An 11369-nucleotide genomic window follows, 5' to 3' on the forward strand; every position below is an offset into this window, starting at 1 on the left:
AAAGGAAAGGATATTCATGTTCCAGATATTTTAGAATTTAAGGAGACCGATGAGGGTGGTGATCAGTCTGGATTTGGACCACCTGGTAATTGTTTTTTATTTTATTATTTTAATTTATTTATATTCATTTCGATTTCATCGTTATTAATTTTAATATTAATTTTTGTAGTAACACATGAGACGTCTAGCACCTATGCAATATAAAAATGTGCTCAAGCCTGGGCCGCCCCAAGTGTCACAGACTCACAGTTAAAGACAAGCCACATCTGACAAGCCTCTTTAGAATATTCAATTTTTAATTATTTGTTCATATTTTGTATTCAATGATTTGTAATGTTGATACAATGTCCATTGGACATTTTTATGTTTGTAATTTTGTAATTATTTAGACTTTCAATTTTGTAATAGCCTAGTTATTATTATTAGTTTATTAGATATTAGACTCTTAGACTAATAACTTTTATTAGCCATAAAATCAATTACCATTCATAACACTTTTTTTTTTTTTTTAAATCTGGTTTTTAAATTTGTTTTTTTACTTATAATATTATGGGCTGAAAATGGCCTACAAGCTTTTTTTGGACAAAAAATATAAGCTTGTGGGCCATTTTTGACCCATTGCTGAGGTTTTTGGGCTATTTTTGGCCTAGAAATTGCTTCAAGGCCCATAACGGGGTATAGGGAGGCGGACGGATTGCCCCCCAATCCATACCCCGTCATGCAGGGCAGGGTACCCAGCCCCCGCACACTGAGGGCGGGGGATGGGAAAAAATTTCCCCATCCGTCCCATGCGGGGGCGGCGGGCGGGGGGTTCTACTTCGCACCGTATAATTTTAAGTTAGGTAGCACCCCTACTTTCTTTTTAGTTATAATTTTAAAACTATTAATTTTTTGAATTAATAATGGATCTTTTAATTGTTCTTCACTTCTTTTGTATTTTAGTTCTTGTTTTAAAAAATTTATGTCTTTCTTTTCTTTTAATCTTATTCTTAGTTAAAAGATTAATTTCTTTAACTAATGAAACTTCTTTTGAAACTAGGGGAAATACAAACTTAAATTGAACTTCTTTATCTAATATTTTTATAAAAATTCCTTCATCTGTTACAGAGAAATGATAGAGTAAGGCAATGAAAAAATTTCCTAATATTACTCTAGTATTGATATTTTTTTACTAGAATAAATGTTGTTTTAAAGTAAATTCTATTATTACAAATATGTGCATTTGATGATTTATAATTTATGTTTAATTTTGCTCCATTAGCTGGAGATAATGTTTCCTTTATTTTTTTCAAAATGTTTAGACGGTATTATCCCTTTTTATATACAGTTTAAATCTACTCATTTATTTAATAAAGCAATTGCTGTAAAAGCAAAATTTTTTGTTAATAGAGATGGTTACTTCAACATACCATTTTTGAAAATTTATTTTATTAAGAATATTAATAAAATTATTTGGCCCTTCTTTAATAACTATTGCTAAGCTTTCTCCTTGTTCTTTTTTAAGAGAACTAGTTTTATTATTAATTTTTAATAAAATGATTTCTTGTATTAATTGTTCATTTGAAACCTCTAATCTAGTATTAGAGGTTTTAAGATTTCTAATTTCTTTCTTTATTTCATTAATTTCTTGTTGTAAATCTTTTAAAGTATTTTTTTGTGTTTCTGTTTTAAATCTATTTACTATTTCTGAAAAATTATATGATGAAGGTGTTGGGGTAAGTGCTAAAGTGGATTGATTAGTAAAAGTTTCTTTTAATTTTTCTAAATATTCTTTTCTTTCTTGTGGATTACTAATTTTATCTATTAGTTTTCATATAATATTTTCATGTTTTGATAATACATTAATGGTTTTACAAATACAATTATTTTTATCTAAACAGTTACAAACGTGTGCCTCATTTTCTTCTGATTCACTGTTTGTTCTGAGGGGTTTGATTCTTTTAATTGATATATTTCTTCTTCTTCACTTGAATGTATTATAAAAATATTTAATAATTTTTCTTTAACTGTGTTAGGTAAATCTAATTCATTAATTTGTTTTTTAACTTTACAATTTGATGAATAATGTCCAACTTTTCCACATTTATAACAAACAATTTGTTTTTCCTTTTCATTTATATTTTTTGGTTTTTTTAGGTTTATTATATATTGGTTTATTATATGTTTGCTTATCTTTCGTATGTTTATAAGGTCTTTTATATTTTCATTTTCTATCTGAGTAATTTTTAAAATTTCTTTTTACCTTTTCTGTCTTCTAGATGGTGCTAATAATGGAGTATAACCAAACTGTTCACAAAAGGTACCTAACTCTTTCTTAGCAAATTTCTTTTTTTTATCCATTTGCTTTTTTAATCTTAGATCATTACACATAATTAGACCAATTCTATTAATAGTAGTTATTATGTCACCATGTGTGAGATTAATAAAATCAATAGTATCATTCGATTTTACTAATGATTCGCGTACCTTTTGGGTGAAATAATATGGAAGTCCGGTTATGAATTTTTCCTTCCAGTATGGTTGTTGACAATTATTTATGATCATAACTTTAGTTAGAAATACATTTTTATACTATCTAAAATCAGATAATTGAAAACATCTTAAATTAATTAATAAATCACTAGTCCTTTCTTTAAATTGAATAGGATCACTAACAAAGTGTTTGGTTAGTATAAATATTAAAGTATTAACAACATCTTCTATAGGTTGATCATCTTCTGTTTTAATTTCTTGCATATTTTCATCATGTTTATACTGGTTTAATATTCTTATTCTTTGTTCTAGTGAAAAATAATGATCCACCAGCCCTTTAATTGGCTAGTGAATCTTGTAACCAGAATATGTGCTACTTGATGATTTGTTTTTCTGCTAGATTTATAAACATTAGCTACCATAATTATTTCTTGGAAATGATTTAATATTTTATATTCAGATAATCCATTTATGTTCCATTCATATAATACATCTGCTAAAAAAGTAGATCTTACTATATGTTCCATTTCTTTGAATTGCATATCCGGTGGAGTAGGCCTCGAATACCAATTAAGGGAAATAGAAACTTGATGTTTAGAGCCATCTTATAATCCATTCTCACCATTGTCTTCTCCAAAATTAACCACATATTCAAAAACTATTTCTACTTCTTCTTCTACTTCTTCCCAGATTATCAATCCTCCACTATTATCTCAACCTTTTACAACTCCTATTATTCTCAAAACTTATTGACACTCAATCTTTCTTATTGAATCAGAATTGCAGCACCTTACTGATCTTCAAAAATTACTTGATGCCTTTTTACTACCAGATTGACATTATATTCCACAAAACATTACAAAAATCCAAAATTTTTATGAATTTATTTTGGTACATACAGATTCCATTATTATTTCTGAAATTCCTTGTTCTCTTTAATCTTAACATTCCCCACCTGCATCTCCAATTCTTGTTTTTCATAAAGTTATTATTAAACAAGTTCTTACTTTAAAACAGTGGGGAAAAAGCCCTTATTTGACCAGAAGATTTTCTCAACCATATGATCCACCATATTTTGATTATTATGATTACCAGTAGGCATGGACAAAAACACTTTCAAGACAAAATAAAAATTTGCGTCATTCCTGATTTCTTCATTTTGACAAATTACAAGAAATTAAAACAGTCCCAAGATGGTTTATGCTATGGTGGGATCAGTTTGGATCTGAATCTCTCATTCTTCCCATTCCTCTCTAAGAAAGTCTCCAAATTTTTACACTACAAAATGATTATACAGCTTCTCTATCACATTGTCCACCACTTCTTCTTTTCTTCCTTAAAACAAAATTAAATTGGATCATGGAATGAGAATATGTTATTAAACCTCATCAATTTCTAAAAAACAATTATGTTCTTGGCCTGCTAAGTTTCTATTAAATGGTGGAAAAAATATAATTATAATCATGTTGTAAAAATATTTTCAAAAATTACCAAGGCTCCTGAAGTTCTGTAACAAATACACAACATATGCATCGAATTATAATTATTAAAATTAACAATAATAATTTCTTCTTTTAAGAAATAAATTAATTTATTTTCTTGGATTTCTTTGTGCTATGTAATCATCACACTTCATGAAAAATTATTATCATTTATGATAAAACAAAATATCTTCCTTTGGTCTTTAGGTGTGATAAATAAATAATGCTAAAAATGAATTCAAATTTATCAATTTCAATATATTCTTCTCTTCTTTAGTTCTAAATAAATACTAAATGTTCATAAAGTTCTGATAGAAACAAAATCTTCAAAAATTAAATTATAATGTTCTACATCATTTTATTTCCTTCTATCTTGAGTTAGTTATATATTATTTCCCTCTTTTTAATGATTTCTTCAGATATATCATTTCAAAATGTAAATATTGCTTTCATTCTTGGATAAATTTAATGGTACAATAACAAATATGATATTAATAACATTATTTAAGGTAAATCTACATCTTGTAATGTAATATGGTTTGTTCCTCTCATTAGTTGCAGCTTTTTATTTTCTTCAATTTTGAATTATGTAAATATTAAATTTAATTGTTGCATCTCTTATTATTTTTAATATGTTAATATGGTCTTATTTTACAAATGTCAGTATATAATTATTATCTTGTCTTCCTTTAATGTGTTTTTTGTAATAGAACTGGTGCTGCTATTGTTTTTTTTTTTTTTTTAAAGGATCAATTGCATCCGATTAGAGTAAATGCTGGATACATGGAGGGTAGTCCTCTAGAAGTATACAATCATCTGAGCAAGTCAGAGCATATTTTGCTAAAGCATGGGCAATTACATTGAATTCCCTAGGGATATGTTGGATAGACCAGTCCTGGACCTTTGATAATAAAGATTTGATGTCTCTAATCACCATATCAGTGGAGCTCCAATTTTCATCTTTGTGTTGAACAGCCTAAACCACGACAAGAGAATCTCCTTCTAATATGATGTGGTGTAGTCCCAGTTTAGCACACAAAATAGTTGCTCTTAGTACTGCTACTGCTTCCCCTAGCTTTGGATTAGGAGTCCATGGAATAGAGGAGCATAAAGAAGCTATAACAGTTCCATCCAAATCTCTGATAATCACACCAATACCTACTCTTGAGTTGCCTTTATCAATGGCTACATCCCAATTAGCTTTGAAAAAGGTTGATGGAGGAGTAGACCATTGAGTACTAGGTGTCACCTAGGTCTTAGCCTGTTTTTCTCCATTCTCTAACCATAGGCCAATGACTGTCAACTCTGTATGGACCTGCTTTGACGCTTGAGAAGCGGAGTGAAAATGCTTTTAAAAAATCCAAGTATTCCTTCTATGCCATATTGCCTTTGCAGTGACTGCTATTTCTGTGAGTTCCAGGGGGGACAGTTGGTTCCAAAAGGGCATTAAGATCCCTTTAAATGAACCATTTAGTATATCCAATTTCTGTATCATTCTTGAGCTCCATGACCATACATCTTGGGCTGCTACACAAGTCCAGAGGGCATGAGAAACTGATTCAGGGTTCCTGAAACAAATTGGACATAGTGGGGACTCCACCACCTTTCTCTTGTGCAAATTCAAATTAGTAGCAAGGGATTCCTTTGCTGCTCTCCATAGGAAGGACTTAGTGGCTTGGGGAGCCTGGATAACCTAGATTTTGTTCCAGAAGCTTGAAGTGTAGTGTTGTCTTAAGGATTGTCCCTTTTTGTCTTCCTTTATGATGCCTTGTAGGTGATAGGCACTTCTCACTAAGAATATTCTATTGCCTGAGCATCTCCATGTCAGAACATCTTGACTCCTATAGGGGCTAAGTGTCATCTTGCTGATTAAGCTAGCCTCAGATTCTAAAAAAATGGCTTGAATGAGGGGTAGATCCCACTGCATAGTATCTCGATTGATAAGGTCAGAGACAGTTGCCTCAGCAGCTAGGGTGTTGATAGGAGATTGCACTCTATAAGTGAAAGGGCATGAAAGCCACTTGTCCTGCCATATTTGAATTTTTTGTCCATCTCCTACTCTCCATAATAGTCCCTCCAAGAGTATTAGCCTTGCTGAGAGGAAGCTCCTCCATAAAAATGAGTCATTAGCTCTTGGTTTGACTGAGAGGAAGTTTGAGCTCAGAAAATATTTGGCCTTGAGTATCTGAGCAGCAAGAGAGGAAGGATTTTGGATGATCCTCCACCCTTGTTTAGCCAATAATGCTAGATTAAAGAATTCAAAGTCTCTAAAGCCTAAGCCTCCTTTATCATTGGGTTTTGAAAGTGCCTGCCAACTTAGCCAATGTATCTTAGATCAGTTGTCTTTCTGACCCCGCCAAAAGGACTGCAGTAACTAGTTGAGACTCTTGAGAATTGACTTGGGAAGTTTAAATATGTCCATGCTATAAGTGGAAATTGATTGCAGAACAAATTTCAACAAGGTCTCTTTCCCAGCTTGAGATAATACATTAGTCTTCCAACTTGCCATTTTAGTCTTAACTTTGTCCAACACTGAACTGAAAGCTTTAAGATTTTGTCTTCCCACATAGGATGGTAACCACAAGTAGTTATCAAAAGGGCTAGAGGCTTTAATCCTTGCTTGTTGGAGGATGGTTTGTTGAACCTCTAGCTTGGTATTGCTACTAAAAAGGATAGAGGTTTTGTCAAGATTAAGTCTTTGGCCAGTAACTTGTTCATAATTGCTGAGGACTTGCTATAATCTATTCCATTCTGTTGGGTTTGATTTGCAAAAAACCAGACTGTCATTTGCAAATAATAGGCGAGTCACATGTAGGCCCCCTCGAGTAACTGGGATTTCAAAAATTAGGCCCTGCAGTTCAGCTTGGTTAACGCTATGACTCAAGAATTTAGAACAAATAATGAAGAGGTAGGGAGAGAGAGGATCTCCCTGCCTGATAACTCTAGAAGGTGAGAAAGGCTCTTGAGGGATGCCATTGATTAGTAGTGAGTAGCTAACAGTAGAAACACACTCCATCATCAAATCTACCCATGTAGCAGCAAAACCCATCTGTATCATTACTTTTTGCAAGAAGTCCCACTCCACACGGTCATAGGCCTTACTCATGTCTAGTTTTAAGGTCATAAAACCATTAAGTTTCCCTTTTAATCTAGTTTGCATAGAGTGCAACAGTTCATATGCAAAAATCACATTATCTGAAATTAATCTCCCTGGAACAAAAGCACTTTGAGTTGGGGAAATAAGGTTGGGCAGGATGAGTTTGAACCTATTTGCAATTGCTTTGGAAATGATCTTGTATAATACATTGCATAGGCTGACGGGTCTATAGTCTGTAACAGACTGGGGGAATTTCTTCTTGGGAATTAGAGATATAAAGGTTTGATTGAGATCACTAAGTCCCTTTCTACTATTGAGTGCTTCAAGAGCTGTTTCTATTACCTCCTTACTAATTATGGCCCAATGTTGGTGATAGAATACTGCTGGGAAACCATCTGGACCAGGAGATCCCAGAGAATTCGTGTCTTTGATGGTTGTAACCACTTCTTCTTTAGGGAAACCACCAGATAGTAAGGCACTCATCTCTTCACTGACTAAAGGCTAGAAGGACTGTAATGCAGCTTGTATATTCCTTGGATTTGAGGTGATAAACAGGTTTTGGTAAAAGGATTGGAAGGTTCTGGCAACATCTTCTTGACTAGAGGCTAAGACACCTTCGTCACTAGCAACCTTCTTGATAGAGTTCACTTGTTTTCTATGAGTAGTACACTTGTTGAAGAATTTGGTGTTTCTATCACCATCCTTAAGCCACCTTTGTTTAGCTCTTTGTCTCCACTTCAGCTCTTTCTCTTCAAGGAGCAAATCTACTTCTCTTTGAATGGATTTAATCTGACTACTATATTGGCCTAGATTAGAGTCTTGGAGCTGTCTTAGTCTTTCTCTTTTTTGGTTAAAGCGCCTCTTCTGATTCCTAAAAGCCTCCTTGCTCCAGAACTTGAGCTTGTCTCTGCACACTTCCAAGCCTTTTTGAGTATTTGTAATCTTTGATCCCTTAGAATTATCTTGTTGCCATGCAACTTGCACAAGCTGAAGACATTCCTCTCTTTTGCCCCATGCAACTTCATACCTGAAAATCTTCTATTTAGGGACTTCTTCTTGGGCAGGATTCATGCACTAGATTAAAAGGGGATTGTGCTCAGAGCACTGGCCTGGCAGCACAAAGGCCTAATTAATAGCATATAGGTTTAGCCATTTCTCATTTATCAGGTGCTGCTGTTGTTGTTTCACTTTTTCTCACTTCGCTTGTTGATAATTTTTTGTAATTCCACTATTCCTTTATTTGTTCTCTACTTTCTAGTACGTTTTCTTCTTTTTCATATGAAAAATTCTTATTCGATTTGTTTGGTAACAATGTTATTATATGTTATGATTGTCATTATTTTAGTTCTTTCAATATATTTGTGATCATTCTAATAATAAGAAATCGATAAAATAAATATGTATCGTATTTTTGTTATAAATTTTTTACCAACAACAAATTACTAAAGTTGCTGAGAATTGATATTTTGTAATATTATTAAACAAATATTAATACAGGTATTTACAATTAAAAAAACCCAGTTATTAAAAGAAAGTCATTTCAAAAAACCCAGTTAATTTTAAACTTACTAATTAATTTATATCAATGATATGTTATCATCTTTTGTTCATAAAAGTATATGAACATGTAAGTGGTGATTATAATAATTCTATATTTTTTATATGTGAATCTAAAGTTTTATTTTCAAATAATTTAATCTTATATTAGTTTATTTAATATATTCTCTAGGGATTTGTTCCAACTTAATTTTTTTTCTTCTTCTTTCTATATAAATGCCTGTAATATTGTTTATATACTATATAATTTCCATATATATATCCATGTATAGCTATATGTTTAATACATTCTTAATTAAGAATTATTTCTTAATTCTTAATTAAGCTATATATTAGTACATTCTTAATTGAGCTATTTTGACATTTTATTCCTATTTTTATTCAATAGATACTAAAAAATATCTTCAATAGTTTAATTATCTTCATGAGGACCAATCCAATTCTAAAAGGAAGTAAGAATTTGCTTGGGGTAAAGTAAAACTTCATAACTTCTTCAATCCATTCGTAACTCTATATTGGATACTTCACCCTAAGAAAGTGTAAAACTTGTTAATCTTTTCTTATAGTGTTTCAGTTGTTTGATCTTCTTTTATCTTATAGGAAAAAAAGAACAACAATCCGTTCATTTTAGGCAAATATTACAGATGGTACCAATTGAGGCAAATTATTTACCATTTTTGTCATCCTATAGATATTGTGGAACAAAAAGATTTCATTATGAACCAAATGGCTTCTGTTGTGCTGATGGAACAATATCGTTGGTTTCCAATCATATTTCTGACCAACTTTTATCAGTTGTTTTGTGATGACCCGCTTTTAAGTGTATTTTCGCTTAAATGGTTGTTTTTATTTTAATTAATATATTAGTTATTTATTTTAATTTATTTGCATTTTAAATTTAGTTTTTAATTTATTTGATGTTGTGTTTTATTTCTTTTAGTTGTTTTGTGGTTTTTAATCTCTTTTTGGCGGTTTAGTTTTGTTTTCCGGATGAGGATTAGATCTCCTCTTTTCCCTACATCTCTTTTCTTTTTTTTCCTTTCTTTTTCTTTTTCCTCTTTCTTTTTCCTTCTTCTTTTCTTTTTCCTTTCTTTTTCTTTTTTTTCTTTTTCTTTTTTCTCTCTTCTCTCTCCCCGATCGGTCCCCCCCGAGCTCTCTCTCTCTCCTCCCTCTCCCTCACGCCGAACACCTTCTCTCTACCGGCCCACCGCCATCCGGCCACCACTCGGCCCCCCATCAGTCCCATTTTCTTCCCCTCCCTCCGGCGCACCACCCCTCCAAAGCCCACCCCCAACCGGCCGGCCGTTTGGCCGGAAAAGCTCCAAGAAGGGCGCACGGATTTTGCTCCGATCCGCCGTCGTCGCTCCACCTCCGGCCACCACTTCATCACCGACTCCTTGCCGTCCTAACCCACCCATTTCCGGCCTCCAACGACCACCGGAACAGCTCCTACGAGCTTAGTTTCCGATTTGGGTTTTTCGGCCATTTTCCGGCGATTCCGCCGCCACCCACGGCCGTTCATCACTTCCAATAGCTTCACAACCATCCCTAGACCATACCTTATCAATCTCGTGTCCTAGTTTGTCCCCGTTCAAAAGTGGGTTTTTCAAACCCACGGCCACAGTGAATTTTCACTGTGACGTTGCTGTTTTTCCGCCGTTTGCAACGCCGCTTGTTTTCTAAAATTTCCATATAGCGCTGTAAGTATTTTCCAAACCCTATTTTCAGATTTAAATATATATCGCTCATACTATTTATTTATTGTTGTTGGCTGTTGATTCCGGACTGAGTCCGAGGAGTTTCGGGGGTCGGATGGATGGAGGACGGAGTTGTCTGTTTAATTGATTTATGTTGTTTGATTATTTTATTTTGCATTGTTATGGCATTGCATGGTGCATGCACGTGTGTTTGTGGAATTGTGTGAAAAGCCTGTGTTTTGGCGTGAGTGGTTTTACGGGTGCGTGTGTATCACGACCCCAAGCCGGGATGGGGTATTATCCCGGTGGAGCTCCTCTGGTCACTCAGGAGCGGAATAAACTGAGTGATGTCCCCTGAGTTGTCGCTAGACGACGGGAGCAGGGGCTAGGGGTTGCTTGGCTACGAACGCGCCGGGCGCGGAACCGGGCATCGCCCTACGCACTGACTCCGTGGCCTTTCGCTGGTGAGGGCTAGAGGATGCTTGGCTATGCACGCGCGGGGCGCGGAACTGGGCATCGCTTGTTAGGTGTCACACGCGCGGTGGTACTCTGCGGTGTGGCACTGGAGCCAGGGTGTGCGGATGATCCCTAGGGGAGGTCATGGTGCACGCGGTTAAAATTGGATAATGGTTTGAGAGGCCAAATGGGACTTTTGGCGTGGTATTGGGCCAAATAGACTTTTGGCGAGATATTGGGCCAAATGTGACTTTTGGCGTGTTAGTTGGAAAGGTTGTGTGTTTTTGGGCCAAATGAGTTTTTGGGCGTGTGTGGAAAACTTGGGTTTTATGGGCTTTGTGCATTGGGCATGTTTCATGCATCTTGTTTGAGTTTTATGTGTTTTTATCTGGTAGCATTTGGGTTTTACTTACCTGCGGTACCATTTTTGGTTCCGTAGCTTTTGGTGCAGAGTTAGAGGACGAAGAGGAGGAGGCTGAGCCCGAGGATGCGGCTCCGCCGGGTTGCTGATGCTATGTTTTATATTTGTTTAGAACTGTATTTGTGTTTTGTGATATTTTATCTATGTACGTTTTAAACAGCTTGTATTACGTTAAGAAAAATTCTGGT

Source organism: Carya illinoinensis, chromosome 7, assembly GCF_018687715.1.
Source record: "Carya illinoinensis cultivar Pawnee chromosome 7, C.illinoinensisPawnee_v1, whole genome shotgun sequence".
In the NCBI taxonomy this organism is placed as follows: Eukaryota; Viridiplantae; Streptophyta; class Magnoliopsida; order Fagales; family Juglandaceae; genus Carya; species Carya illinoinensis.